At 39.8% G+C, this 13,420-nt stretch overlaps 4 pseudogenes; all 4 read left to right on the top strand.

Annotated features, from left to right (window-relative positions):
• The first annotated feature begins 748 nt into the window (after positions 1-748).
• LOC149514830 (18S ribosomal RNA) lies at positions 749-2,379 on the top strand (annotated as a pseudogene).
• A 703-nt stretch (positions 2,380-3,082) lies between these two features.
• Positions 3,083-3,747, top strand: LOC149514829 (18S ribosomal RNA; annotated as a pseudogene; the record flags this gene model as incomplete).
• Positions 3,748-4,045: 298 nt separating this feature from the next.
• Positions 4,046-4,199, top strand: LOC149514828 (5.8S ribosomal RNA; annotated as a pseudogene).
• Positions 4,200-4,454: 255 nt separating this feature from the next.
• Positions 4,455-6,157, top strand: LOC149514827 (25S ribosomal RNA; annotated as a pseudogene).
• The last annotated feature ends 7,263 nt before the right edge of the window (positions 6,158-13,420 follow it).

The following is a 13,420-nucleotide window of genomic DNA, read 5'->3' as shown; positions in this document are numbered from 1 at the left end:
GAGCTATGCACCATGCATGGGTACCCTAGTCTCGAGCTATGCACCTTGTGCATGACCTAGCAATAGGTGGGTTCATGCGCATCTTTACATTTTTGCCATGCCAATGCCATTTTTATGGCTTGTAAATTCATATAACGGTCCCCTAAGCCTTCTTGTGAAGTTTCATGGCATGATGACTTGCTTTTTATTTTTCATGATTTTTAGAAGTTTTCATAGTCCAAGATTTTTTAAAAATTTTTTTAGAAGAAGTTTTGGATCGATGTGCATAGATGCTACCACTTGTACGTAATGGGCATATGAGTGGTGCTATGGTTGTGCATGTAGGTAGGCTTCATGCTCGATGCATAAAACTATCGACCTATTATCCTCTTCAATCTCCCCTCATGTGGTCATCATACCTTGGGGACACAATTAGGATCTTATACTACATACCTAAATCAATAGAAACATGATGTCTTTCAATCCTTCATCCATCTTGTGTCCTTAAGGGCTATGGGTCAAACCTTAATTATGCCCCATGTCCTAAGCGTGCCTCCTAAACCTTCGTGGCCATATTAGTGCACTGGTGTTCAATCGTGCTCTTAGATATGGAATGTTTTGTGGGCACAGGCTCTTGGCCCCTATTCATTCGATGCTATGCATTTTACGTGCTTGACATGCATGATGCTTATGCTCTGTGTTGGCTCTTTCCACTACAAAATTGGTGTGTTAAGGCCCATGCAGTGCCAATATCTTGAAAGAATGCTACCTAGTTGATTTGGCAAGTAGTAATATGCTTGTCTCAAAGATTAAGCCATGCATGTGAAACTATGAACTAATTCAGATTGTGTAATTGTGAATGGCTCATTAAATCAATTATAGTTTGTTTGATGGTATCTATTACTCGAATAACTATAGTAATTCTATAGCTAATATGTGCAACAAACCTTAACTTTTGAAAAGGATGCATTTATTAGATAAAAGGTCGAAGCAAGCTTTGCCTATTGCTTTGATAATTCATGATAACTTGATAAATCGCATGGCCTTTGTGCCAATGATGCATCATTCAAAATTTTGCCCTATCAACTTTCAATGGTAGGATAGTGGCCTACTATGGTGGTGATAGGTGATAAAGAATCAGGGTTCAATAATAGAGAGAGAGCCTGAGAAATGGCTACCACATCCAAAAAAAGTAGCAGGTGCATAAATTACCTAATCCTAACATGGAAAGGTAGTGATAATAAATAACAATATTAGGATTTATGAGTTTGGTAGCTAGAATGAGTGCAATCTAAATCCCTTAATAATGATCAATTAGAGGGTAAGTCTAGTGCTAGTAGCCACAGTAATTCTATCTCCAATAGCATTTATTTAAGTTGTTGCAATTAAAAAGCTAGTAGTTAAAACTAAGGTTAGGTTATTTGGTCTGCCTCACAGTAAGCATTGATATACTTGTCCCTACTATCGGTGATGCACTCCTAACCTTAATTGGTAAGGTTATTCATCTGGCACTATTACTTTGAAGAAATTAGAGTGCTCAAACTAGGCCTACACTTGTATACATTAGTATGGATAACATCATAGGATTTTGATCCTATTGTGTTGACCTTCAGGATTAAAGTAATGATTAATAAAGACAATCAAGGGCATTCATATTTCATAGTTAGAGGTGAAATTATTGAATTTAAGAAAGATGAACAACAATGAAAGCATTTACCAAGGATGTTTTCATCAATCAAGAATGAAAGTTAGGGGCTCAAAAATGATCAGATACTATCCTAATCTCGACCATAAATGATGTTGACCAGGAATTGGCAGATATTACTTTTAGAACTACGCTAGCACCTTATGAGAATCAAACTCTTTGGGTTTTAGAGAGAGTATGGTTATGAGTTTGAAACTTAAAAGGATTAATGGAAGGACACCACCAAGAGTGGAGCCTACAGTTTAATTTTACTCAACATGAGGAAACTTACTAGGTCTAGACATACTAAGGATTGATAGACCAAGAGCTCTTTCTTGACTCTATTGGTGGTGGTGCATGGCCATTCTTAGTTGGTAGAGCAATTTGTCTAGTTAATTCTATTAACAAATGAGATCACAGCTTGCTAACTAGCTACATAGAGGTGATTCTTCATGGCTAGCTTCTTAGAGGGACTATGGTCACTTAGGCCAAGAAAGTTTGAGGCAATAATAGGTCTACAATGCCCTTAGATGTTCCAAGCCACATGTGGGCTAATTGATGTATTCAACGAGTCCATAGCATTGGCCAACAAGCTAGGTAATCTTTGAAATTTAATTATGATGGGGATAGATCATTCTAAATGTTGGTCTCTAATGAGGAATTTCTAGTGAGCATGAGTCATCACCTTACATTGACTATATCCCTACCCTTTATACACATTGCTTGTTGCTTCTACCAATTGAATGTTCTAGTAAAGTGTTTGAAAATAGGAAGGTAGTGACAATAAATAACAATACTAGGCTCTATGAGTTTGGCAATTAGAATGAGTATAATCTAAATCCTTTAGTGAGGATTCATTAGAAGGTAAGTCTAGTGCTAGCAGCTATGGTAATTCTAGCTCCAATAGTGTATATTTAAGTTGCTGTAGTTAAAAAGCTCATAGTTGGAACTAGGGTTGGGTCATCTAGCTTGCCTCACGATGAGCAACGATTTACTCATCCCTATTATCAATAATGTGATCTTGGCCTTATTTGACTGGGTCATTCCTTTGGTGCTGTTACTTTGAAAAAATCAAAGTGCTCAAGTAAGCCCACACTTGTATACATTAGCATAGGGTAACATAATAGGATTTCAATCCTATTGTGTTGGCCTTTGAGATCAGAGTAATGATTAATAGGGACAGTCAGGGGCATTCATATTTCATAGTCAGAGATGAAATTTTTGGATTTATGAAAGATGAACAGCTATGAAAGCATTTGCCAATGATGTTTTCATTAATCAAGAATGAAAGTTGAGAGCTTGAAGATGATCGAATACCGTCCTAGTGTCAACCATAAATGATGCTGACTATGGATCGATGGATGTTACTTTTAGGACTCTGTCGACACTTTATTAGAAATCAAAGTCTTTGGGTTTCGAAGGGAGCATGGTCGCAAGGTTGAAACTTAAAGGAATTGATGGAAGGGCACCGCCAAGAATGGAGCTTGTAGCTTAATTTGACTTAACACAAGGAAACTTACTAGGTCCATACATAGCAAGGATTGATAGATCGAAAGATCTTTCTTAATTTTATAGGTGGTGTTGCATGGCCATTCTTAGTTGGTAGAGTGATTTGTCTTGTTAATTCCATTAATGAACAAGACCTCAACTTGCTAACTAGCTACACAGAGGTGATCCTTTATGGATAGCTTTTCAGAATGACTATGGCCACTTAGGCCAAGGAAGTTTGAGGCAATAATAGGTTTGTGATGCCCTTAGATGTTCTGGGCTGCATGAACGCTAGACTGATGTATTCAACAAGAGGTAATCTTTAAAATTTCATCATGATGGGGATAGATCATTGTAATTGTTGGTCTTGAACAAGGAATTCCTAGTAAGCGTAAGTCACTAGCTCACGTTGACTATGTCCTTACCCTTTGTACACATCACCCATCACTCTTACTAATTGAATGGTTTCGTGAAGTGTTTGGATCGTGGCAATGTGGATGGTTCATTGCTCATGATGTTATAAGAAGTCTACTGAACCTTATCATTTAGAGGAAGGAGAAGTCATAACAAGGTTTCTTTAGATGAACCTGTGGAAAGATCATTGTATAAACTTGCTCAATGAGCAACCACAAATGTGTTAACAAAACACTAAGGAGGCGAGGATGCCTTTGTGCCTTGAGCCCCTTTTGACCTTGGGCATGCATGACGATTGATTTGTTTAGCCTCCTAGCAGGTGAAATGATCAGTATCATCACTTGTAGCTAAATAACAAACCTCTAGCATGAATCATACCATGAAATTAAAACAAAAAAAGAGAGCATGTGCCATCAACATCCTATTCATAATATGTGTGCAGGTGACACCGTGACTCTTTTTGTCCTAAAAAACCAAAACGACATCAGCAATGGATATCTTAGTTTTTGCATTGATGAAAAATGTAACAAAATGTGATACCTGGTGTTAATTGCAGAATCTTGTAAACCATCAAGTCTTTGAACACAAGTTACGCCCAAGCCATTAGACTGAGGGCATGTTTACCTGGGTGTCATGCATCGTCTCCCCTTCCAGCCCCTCACCCATCGAGCTTCGGTGATAGGGGTGAAAAATAGCCTTCTGTGATCTCATCGATCATAGTTGGCCCAAAAATAAGTCCCCGACAGCGATAGCACTGTGACCATCGATGGTAATGCTTTTGAAGTGCCTTGTCTCTGGTGACATGTGCTTATTATCCATTTGACCCCATCAGACCCCCTACATCTCTCGATCAATGCTTGTATCATGACCCTAGGTCAAGCAGGATTACACAGTATGTTTAAGCATATCAATAAGTTGAAGAAAAAAAACCTACCAAGATTCTCCTAGAAATGATGAGCAAATCAGGAAGAGACCAGCTTGAGAATTAGGCACTCACGACATCTGAATTATAGTCTAGAAAAGCATCCTCACCAGTGGACTAGGCCCAACTCCCTTGGAAAAAGATGTTAGAGAGGGTGAGAGCCCCGTTGTGCCTAGACCTTATCGCACCACAAGGCACTGTTGATGAGTTGGGTTATTTAGGAATGCAACCCCAACTAGGTAGTAAATTTTATCCAAGGCTAAATATTGGTGAGAGATCGATAGCAAACAAGTACCATTAGGGAAAGATGAAAAGGACTTTGAAAAAAGAGTCAAAGAGTGCTTGAAATTATTAGAAGGGAAATGGATGGAAGCCGATGATACACCCCAATCGGATGTGGAAAGGTAAGAGTTGGTCCACTGATTGGCTCTAGGTGTGGACTAATGCAAGTCACGATGGTGGCCTAAGCTCAAAGTTTTGATATGCCCACAATGACATTGTCACTACGATCATGGAATGCAGCATGCACTGTCTTGACATACCTCATCACCTATGTGCTCTTGACATTGGCCTACGAGCTCCTTATCCGGCCCATCTTGAAACACAAGCCAAGGAGTCTGATATGTGTGTGAGTCAATGGGCTTGTAAACCTATAAGGCAAAGCAAGCTAATTGGCAGGATCCCTCTCGGGTGCACTACCAATTGACCTTGATCTTCAGAGAAAGGTTTGAGGGTGAACATGCCTATTAGGACCCAAAATATGGTGAACTATGCTTAAACAGGGCAAAGCCAAAGGAAACTCTAATGGAGGCCTATAGTGATACTAACATGTAAATTGTTCACCTAAATTGAGTATAGGGACAAAAGACTAATAGAACTATCTTGTTGTTGTTTCCCTTCAAAGTTTCCCTCAAGATAGCTAGAGCCCTTGGTGAATTCTATTGGGAAAAGCCAATGATTAGAGGCATCGGGTGCATAATGCCATTGACATATTCTGAAACTTTAAATAGGTAAAATAGCACGGCTGCTTCATTGAGCCATGCCATGAAATCGAGAGCTCAAAGGGAGCCAATTTTGGTAAGCAAAATTGGTGATGCAGGATGAATCAAAAGCCAGGTTATGGTGCCTAATTGCATGCTAACTTAGAACCCACAAAGGGTGTTGGTTGATTAAGACAGTAGAACTATCACAAAACCCAAGGTGTGAGCATAAATGGAGTGGCCATCAGTGCAGATCTTGGTGGTAGTAGTAAATATTCAAATAAGAACTTTGAAGGCTAAAAAAAGGAAGGTTCCAAGTGAACGACACTTGCACATAGGTTAGTCAAACCTAAGAGATGGGGGAAACCCATTTGATAGCGTGTCCAGCGCGAGCTTCGAAAGGGAATTAGGTTAAAATTCTTGAATTGGGACACAACAGCTTACAACAATGTTAAAAAGTCTAAAGAAGTTGGCAGAGGCCCCAGTAAGAATTATCTATTTTATTTAATAACCTACCCACCCTAAAAATTGCTCAACCAAAGGTAAGGTCTAGTAGCTAGAAGAGCACCGCATATCATACGGTGTCCAGTACACCATTGGTGGCCCATGAAAGTTTGAAGGAGTAAGTACCATTCATGCCCTATCATACTCATAATAGCATCAGGTCTCCAAGGTGAACAACCTTTGGTAGTTAGAACAATGTAGGCAAGGGAAGTCAGCAAAATGGATTCATAACCTTGGGAAAAGGATTAGGTTTGAGGGCTAGGCATAGGGGTCCTAGTCCTGAACCAAGTAACTACTGGTGCACTACTTGAGCTGCTCATCGAGTGACAAACAATTGACTCAGAACTAGTACAGACAAGGGGAATCTAACTATTTAATTAAAATAAAGCATTGTGATGATCCCTGCAGATGGTCACAAAATGTAATTTCTGCCCAATGCTATGAATGTTAAAGCAAAGAAATTCAACCAAACATGGCTAAATGGTGGGAGTAACTGTGACTCTCTTAAGGTAGCCAAATGCCTTGTCATCTAATTAGTGACGTACATGAATGGATTAACAAGATTCCCATTGTCCCTATCTACTATCTAGTGAAACCACAACCTAGGGAATGTGCTTGGCAAAATCTACTAGAAGAAAAGACCATGTTGAGCTTGACTTTAATCTAACTTTCTGAACGACTTAAGAGGTGTAGTATAAGTGGGATCCCTTAGGAAAAATTGAAATGTAATGACTTTTAATGTTATTTTACATATTTCATGAATTGAAGGCTGGGCACAACCTTTTCTTTTGGACCCAAGGTCAGCCTTGATCGATTAATATGGGCAAAAGACATTGTTAGGTGAGGAGTTTGGCTAGGGTGGCACATTTGTTAAAAGATAACGCAAGTGCCCTAAGATGAGCTCAACTAGAATAAAAAGTGTGGTCTTTGCAAATGACTTAAATATGTGATGAGGTGTTGTAAGCAGCCAAGTGGCTTGCAACCACAATCCATTGAGATTTAACCCTTTGTCGCTTTGATTCATTCATTCCCCCATGACACTCACTAAAGTCCTCTCACTTGATTTTTTTACACCATACCCCTCTAAGGTTAGGGATGAATGGTGTTCTCCATTGCAACTGATTTAGTCAGGTGATGACATTCCTCCCTTGAGCATCTAAGTACATGACAACTAAATGCCCTTGGTATTTGTTACAGTGATAGGCTTGCCCTTGGTGTGAGCACTTGCCTTGAACTCCATCGACACACCTTGGCCCTTAGTCCAGGTTGTTGCCTTAAACACCATCGATAGCATCTGGCCCTTGGTTGGTACAGGCAATTGTATCCAACACCATTAACAAATGTTGGCCCATTGTTGCCATAAACACCATTAGTAGATGTTGGCCCCTTAGTATGGGATGTTGCCTTAGACACCATCACTAGATGCTAGCACTTACCTTAACCACTATTAGCACAAGTAGGCCCTTGGTACGAATTGTTGCCTCGAACACCTTTTTGGTAGATGCTAGCATTTGGTGCAGCATGTGTACCATGAACCTTCTACCCAAGGCACTTGTCTACCCCTTAATCATAATCAGCACCAAATGATGCTCGGTGCATGTGCCATGGGCTTTGGTCTTAAGTTAAACTTTGTGTGACCTTGGACAGGGAATTGATTTCATCTGCCAAACTCAACCTACAAAACTCAAGTGCTTAGCATAATTCTAGCTTGTGAAAAATTATGCTATAGTACTGGGCCTTCAAGAAGCCCACAACTTTGATCCTCCTAAGACTGTGTTCAGGTGTGCACTCATTTGGGTCTAATTATACACCCATTTAGGTCTAATTATGCACCTGTAACTTAGTCATCAGTGCCTGCATTTAGGTTTGACCATGCACCCACACCTTGATCATTAGTGCCAACACCTGGGTTTGATTGTGTGCCCAAGCATCCCTCACCAGTGCCCATACCTAGTCCTGACTCAATTCTGCCAAGCCTGAACATCATGCCTAAGCCTTTGGAATCTTGATCACTGCCCATACCATTGCTTTGGGCTAGTCCCCTAAGACTTGAGCCTCTAATTAGCCTCAAGGCCTAGTCCTTATAGCTGTCAGACCTTAACCCACTAGAGCTAGAACTACTCTTTGACTTGAAGAAAACCCTAAGGCTTGGACCTGCTTGTAAATTGTGACATATGCACATGCCTCGACCACTATCGGGACATGTTGGCCCTTGGTCTTGGCATATGCTTGGACCACCATCGGCATATATTGAGTCGTGCATCACACACGGATATCCCAGGCTCAAGCAATACACCATGTGCACCAAAACTAGGCAATGGGTGGGTTTAGGCACATCTTCTTATTTTTGTAATGCCAATGCTATTTTTATGGCTTGTAAATTCATATAAGCGGTCACTAGCACCTGCACCTAGGCTTGGCTCAATTATGCCAAACACGAACACTATGCCTAAGCCTCTGGAGTCTTAATCACTACCCATACCACTGTTCTAGGCTAGTTTCCCATGACTTGGGCCTCTACTAGGCCTCAAAGCCTGGTCTTTTTGGTTGTCAAACCTTGTCTTGCTAGAACTGGAACTGCTCTTTAACTTAGAGAAGACCTCAGGGCTTGGACCAACTTATAGATCATGACACATGCACATGCCTCGAGCACCATTGGGACATGTTGGCCTTTGGTCTTGGCACATGTTTCAATGACCATCAGCACATGATAGGCTGTGCACCACCATAGGTATCCTGGGCTCAGGCTGTAGGTGGGTTTAGGTCAAATTTTTGCTGTGCTAATGCCATTTTTATGGTTTGTAAATTCATATAAGCACTCACCAGTGCTTAAACTTGGGCCTGGCTCAATTCTACTAAACATGAACATTATGCTAGAGCCTTTGGAGTTTTGAATGCTACCCATACCACTATTTTGGGCTAGTTCCCCATGACTTGGGCCTCCAGTAGGCCTTAAGGCCTGGTTCATTTAGCTGTTGGACCTTGTCTTGCTAGAACTAGAATGGCTCTTTAACTTGAAGAGAACCTTTAGGCCTAGACCAGTGTGTAGACTATGACACATGCACATGCCTCAACCACCATCGAGACCTGTTGGCCCTTGGTCTCGACACATGCTTTGACCACTATTGGTACATATTGGCACTTTGTATGGGTAGTTCCCTCGAACACCTTCGGCACATGATGGGCCATGCACCATGAACAAGTATCCTAGCCCTTTGCTGTACACCACGATTGAGCTATAGGTGGGATCAAGAGCATTTTCATATTTTTATGAAGCCAATGCCTTTTTTATGGCTTGTAAATTCATATCAGTGCTCACTAGCGTCTGCACATAGGCCTTGCTCATTTTTACCAAACTTGAACACTGTTCCTGAGCCTATAGAGTCTTGACCACTGCTCGTATGTCATGAGTCAACCTTATAGAGGGCCATAACCAGGCATAGGATGTCATGAGCCATCCAAATATAGAGCCATGACTAGGCATAAGATGTGCCAAAGAGGATGATAGATCTCACGTGCTAGAAAAAAATGTCCCCATTTCAGACATTGTAATGGTTCCAGGTAGCATAACTATAAAATCTTTTAAGCTCTTTAAAAGGGGTAAGTAGTTGGCATATTACTGGGCTACATCATTGGCTAGGATATTGAACTATCCTTGGTTAACTTATGTGGAAACATCCATCTAAGTGTCGTATAGTCTATTGATTCATTGAGAGAAAGCTTAGTCCATGACATGTGGTATTAGAGCACTGTTGAAAAGTGCTAGAGATAGCTACAAGTGGTGGATTTAATGACTGACAGAGGATCGAGGTGCTTAAAGCCATAATGGTTGCCCTTAAACCTCATATGGTAACTTATGGTTGACTAAGGTAGATTGGGATATCCTAACAGGAGTTGTTTAATACTCTGCATAGAGTGGGTGAGGAGACCAGAGTTGCCTTGAGTGTCCTTTAGAGAGAATTTGAGAAGCTTAGGGCCCAAGTGAGTGTGTTACAAAGGGAAAAAGGCCAAAGTGTTAGAGCCTTGATGTTGCGAGGGGGTAAGAGATGCCAAAGAGCTTGCAAACTTCCTATTTGATATAGAAAAATAATTTTGAGATGTACACATAAAATTTAAAAAGGATAAAGTTGCAATGGCCAATGTACCTTGATAGGGATGCCAAGCTGTGTTGGCATTCAAAATTTGTAAATGATGAATGCCTTAACAAAACTTGGGTGGATCTTAAGCAAGAATTGAAAAACCAATTCTTTCTTAAGAATGTGAAGTATATGGCCCAAAGAAAGCTTTAAGAATTTGTGCAAATGGGAATGGTACAAGAGTTTGTGAGGAGCTTTCCTACCCTAATGTTGGACATTAAAGACATCTATAAAAAAGACAAGATGTTTTATTTCTTTGTGGCCTAAAACCTTAAGCCAAGATAGAATTACAAACACAAAAGGTGCAAGATGTGGCCATAGTGATGGCTGCCACTAAACATCTTAATGACTGTAACAATGGGCCCTAAAAAAGAAAAAACCTTCCATCAGGTGGTAGTAACTCTAACTTTGGGAATAGGGGAAAGATGGCCAGAATGGACTGACCCTTCTATAGGGGATCAGATAAGAGGCCTCCTAGTTGAGATAATACCCAACCCAAGGCAAACAATGCATTGAATTTCAAGCTGAAGCAACCGCTAGCTTACTTCCTATGCCAAGGGCCACATTGGGTGGCTAAATGCCCACATAGAGATGCCCTCAATGCTCTAAGATCCTCTCTCAAAAGTCTTTCAAAGTGCCTGAAACTATAAAAAAGGTTCAGGAGAAGCTTGTAAGGATGGGCTCAATATGGTTTCTTAGTGCTCGTTGCACCCAACTAAACATGATAAAAAAAGAACCTGGGAGAGGTCTGATGTATGTAGACCTATTACTTAATGATAAAACCATAAAGGCCATGATAGATATAGGTGCAACTAATACCTTTATCACACCAGAGAAAGCAAAAAAGTATGGTTTTAAGGTTAATAAGGATTGTTGGCAAATGAAAGTGGTTAACTCACCAACCTTTGCAATTAGTCCAGGCTCCAAGAGTGTGATGACCAAGTTGAGGCCATAGGAAGGAAATGTAGACTTCATAGTATCCCCATTGATGACTTTGATGTTGTCCTAGGATTGGACTTCATGATGTTGGCTCAAGCAATCTCAATCCTTACTACTATTTTTTTATTATTCTTTGGGGAGTGCTCTCATATTGTGCTAGCCATAATCCTCCCTAAGAGTGGGAAAAATGATTTCAGCATACAATTTAAGAAAAAGTTAAAGAGAGAGAAGCCCTTCTAAGTGGCCATGCCAATTTACAATGATGGGATTGAGCTAGAATTGATACCTGATGGGATGTAGAAAGTTTTAGAAGAGTTTGAGAATATGATGCCAAAGTAATTTCCCAAGGTCTTATCTCTTCAAAGATCAATAGACCATGAGATTAAGCTTTTCTCAAGAGTTAAGCTACTAGCTAGAGGCCTATATTGCATGGCTCCACTAGAGTTGGTTGAATTGAGAAAACAATTAGATGACCCCTTACAAGCTGAATTCATTAGGCTATCGAAAGCATTATTTGGGGTACCCATGCTATTTCAGAGAAAGCATGATGGGAGTTTGTGGTTATGTGTGGACTACAGGGCCTTGAACAAAGTCACTGTGAGAAAAAATATCCTATTCCTTTTATTATGAATTTGTTTGATCAACTAAGCCAGGCCAAGTACTTCTTTAAATTGGACTTGAGATCTGGCTATCATCAGGTCTGAATTGTTAAAGGAGATGAGCCAAAAACCACTTGTGTAATGCAGTATAGTGCATTTGAAATTCTTGTATGCCTTTTGGTTTGACTAATGCCCTGCCACATTTTGTACCTTGATGAATCAGGTGGACTATGACTAACTTGACAAGTTTATGGTCATCTATTTAGATGACATAATGTTTTATAGTTCTACCATGGAAGAGCACCAAAAACACCTGTGTCTTACATTTCAAAGACTACAAAACCATCAATTATATGTTAAAAGGGAGAAATATGCATTTGCTCAAACCAAGATTCACTTTTTAAGCCAAATTTAAATGGAAATGGAAAAAGCTAATGCTATCAAGGAGTGGGCAACACCAAAGAATGTTAGTGAACTCCTATCATTTTTGGGATTGCCCAACAATTATAGGAGATTTATGGATAGGTACTCTCGTACAATCATAACGCTTATGGAGCTATTGAAGAAAAGGTATAAATGGTGTTGGACAAGTGAACGTCAGGAGGCTTTTAAGGGTTTGGAAAAAACCATGATAAAGGACCCTATCATGGCTTTCCATGACATTGGAAACCTTTTTAAAGTTCAAATAGATGCATTTGATTTTGCTTTTAGAGGAGTGCTTTTGCAAGAATAGCACTCGATAGTATTTGAAAGTTGAGCGAAGCTAAAAGGATATATACATTTTAAGAGAAAGAACTCCAAGCAGTAATCCATGGTGACATTATTTGTTGGGTTCACAATTTGTAGTTAAGATAGATAATGCAATGGTTAGTCATTTTCTCACCCAGTCGAAGCTCACAGCTAAGCAAGCTAGATGGTAGGAGTTTCTAGCCAAATTTGAATTTTGTTTTGAACACACAACTAGAAGAACCAATCAAGTGGCAGATGCATTAAGTAGATAGGTAGAGTTGGCTACCCTAAGGAGAATCACCCCCATGATGGCTAGTAAAATCACAATAGATATTTGCAACCTAATTAAAGATAATCTGAATAAAGACCCATAGGTTAGTGCCATCTTGAAGCTAGTAGAAAAAGGGAAGTCCAAGTACTTTTGGCAAGAAAATAGGGTCTTATTGACCAAGGGTGCTCGGTTGTTTATGTCAAAAGTGGGAAGTCTAAGATAGATGGTAATGAGGGAATGCCATGACACACCATGGGTAGGTTACCTTGGTTTGCAACATACTTTGGCTTTACTAAAACAAGGCTATTATAGCCCTTACATGTGATAAGATATGATAGATTATATGAAAACTTACTTCGTTTGCTAGTAGAACAAAGTTGAAAAGAAAAAACTAGTAGGCATGCTTGAACCATTACCTGTGCCTACAAAACCATAGGAAAATATCTCCATTGACTTACCTTCCTAAGGTTGTTGATCTTGGGTTTATCCTAATGGTGATTGACTGTTTCTCAAAATATGTTATGTTTATTCCCACCTAAAAGTATTACATCACGAAAGATACTGCTCGGCTAATATTTAAACATGTAATCAAGATTTAAGCCCTCCCTTAAACCATTATTAGTGACAGGGATATGACATGCACTAGGTCATTCTAAAAAGAGCTTTTCAAGATCTTGGGATCTTAGCTCAACATCTTTTAAAGTTATCACCCTTAAACTAATGGTCAAATCGAACAATTTAATGGGTTGTCAAAAAAGACTTTAGACACTTTGTT

Source organism: Durio zibethinus, chromosome 15, assembly GCF_047325235.1.
Source record: "Durio zibethinus cultivar Kanyao isolate XHJ-2024 chromosome 15, ASM4732523v1, whole genome shotgun sequence".
Lineage (NCBI taxonomy): Eukaryota > Viridiplantae > Streptophyta > Magnoliopsida > Malvales > Malvaceae > Durio > Durio zibethinus.
This window is presented reverse-complemented; position numbering and strand designations above follow the sequence as displayed.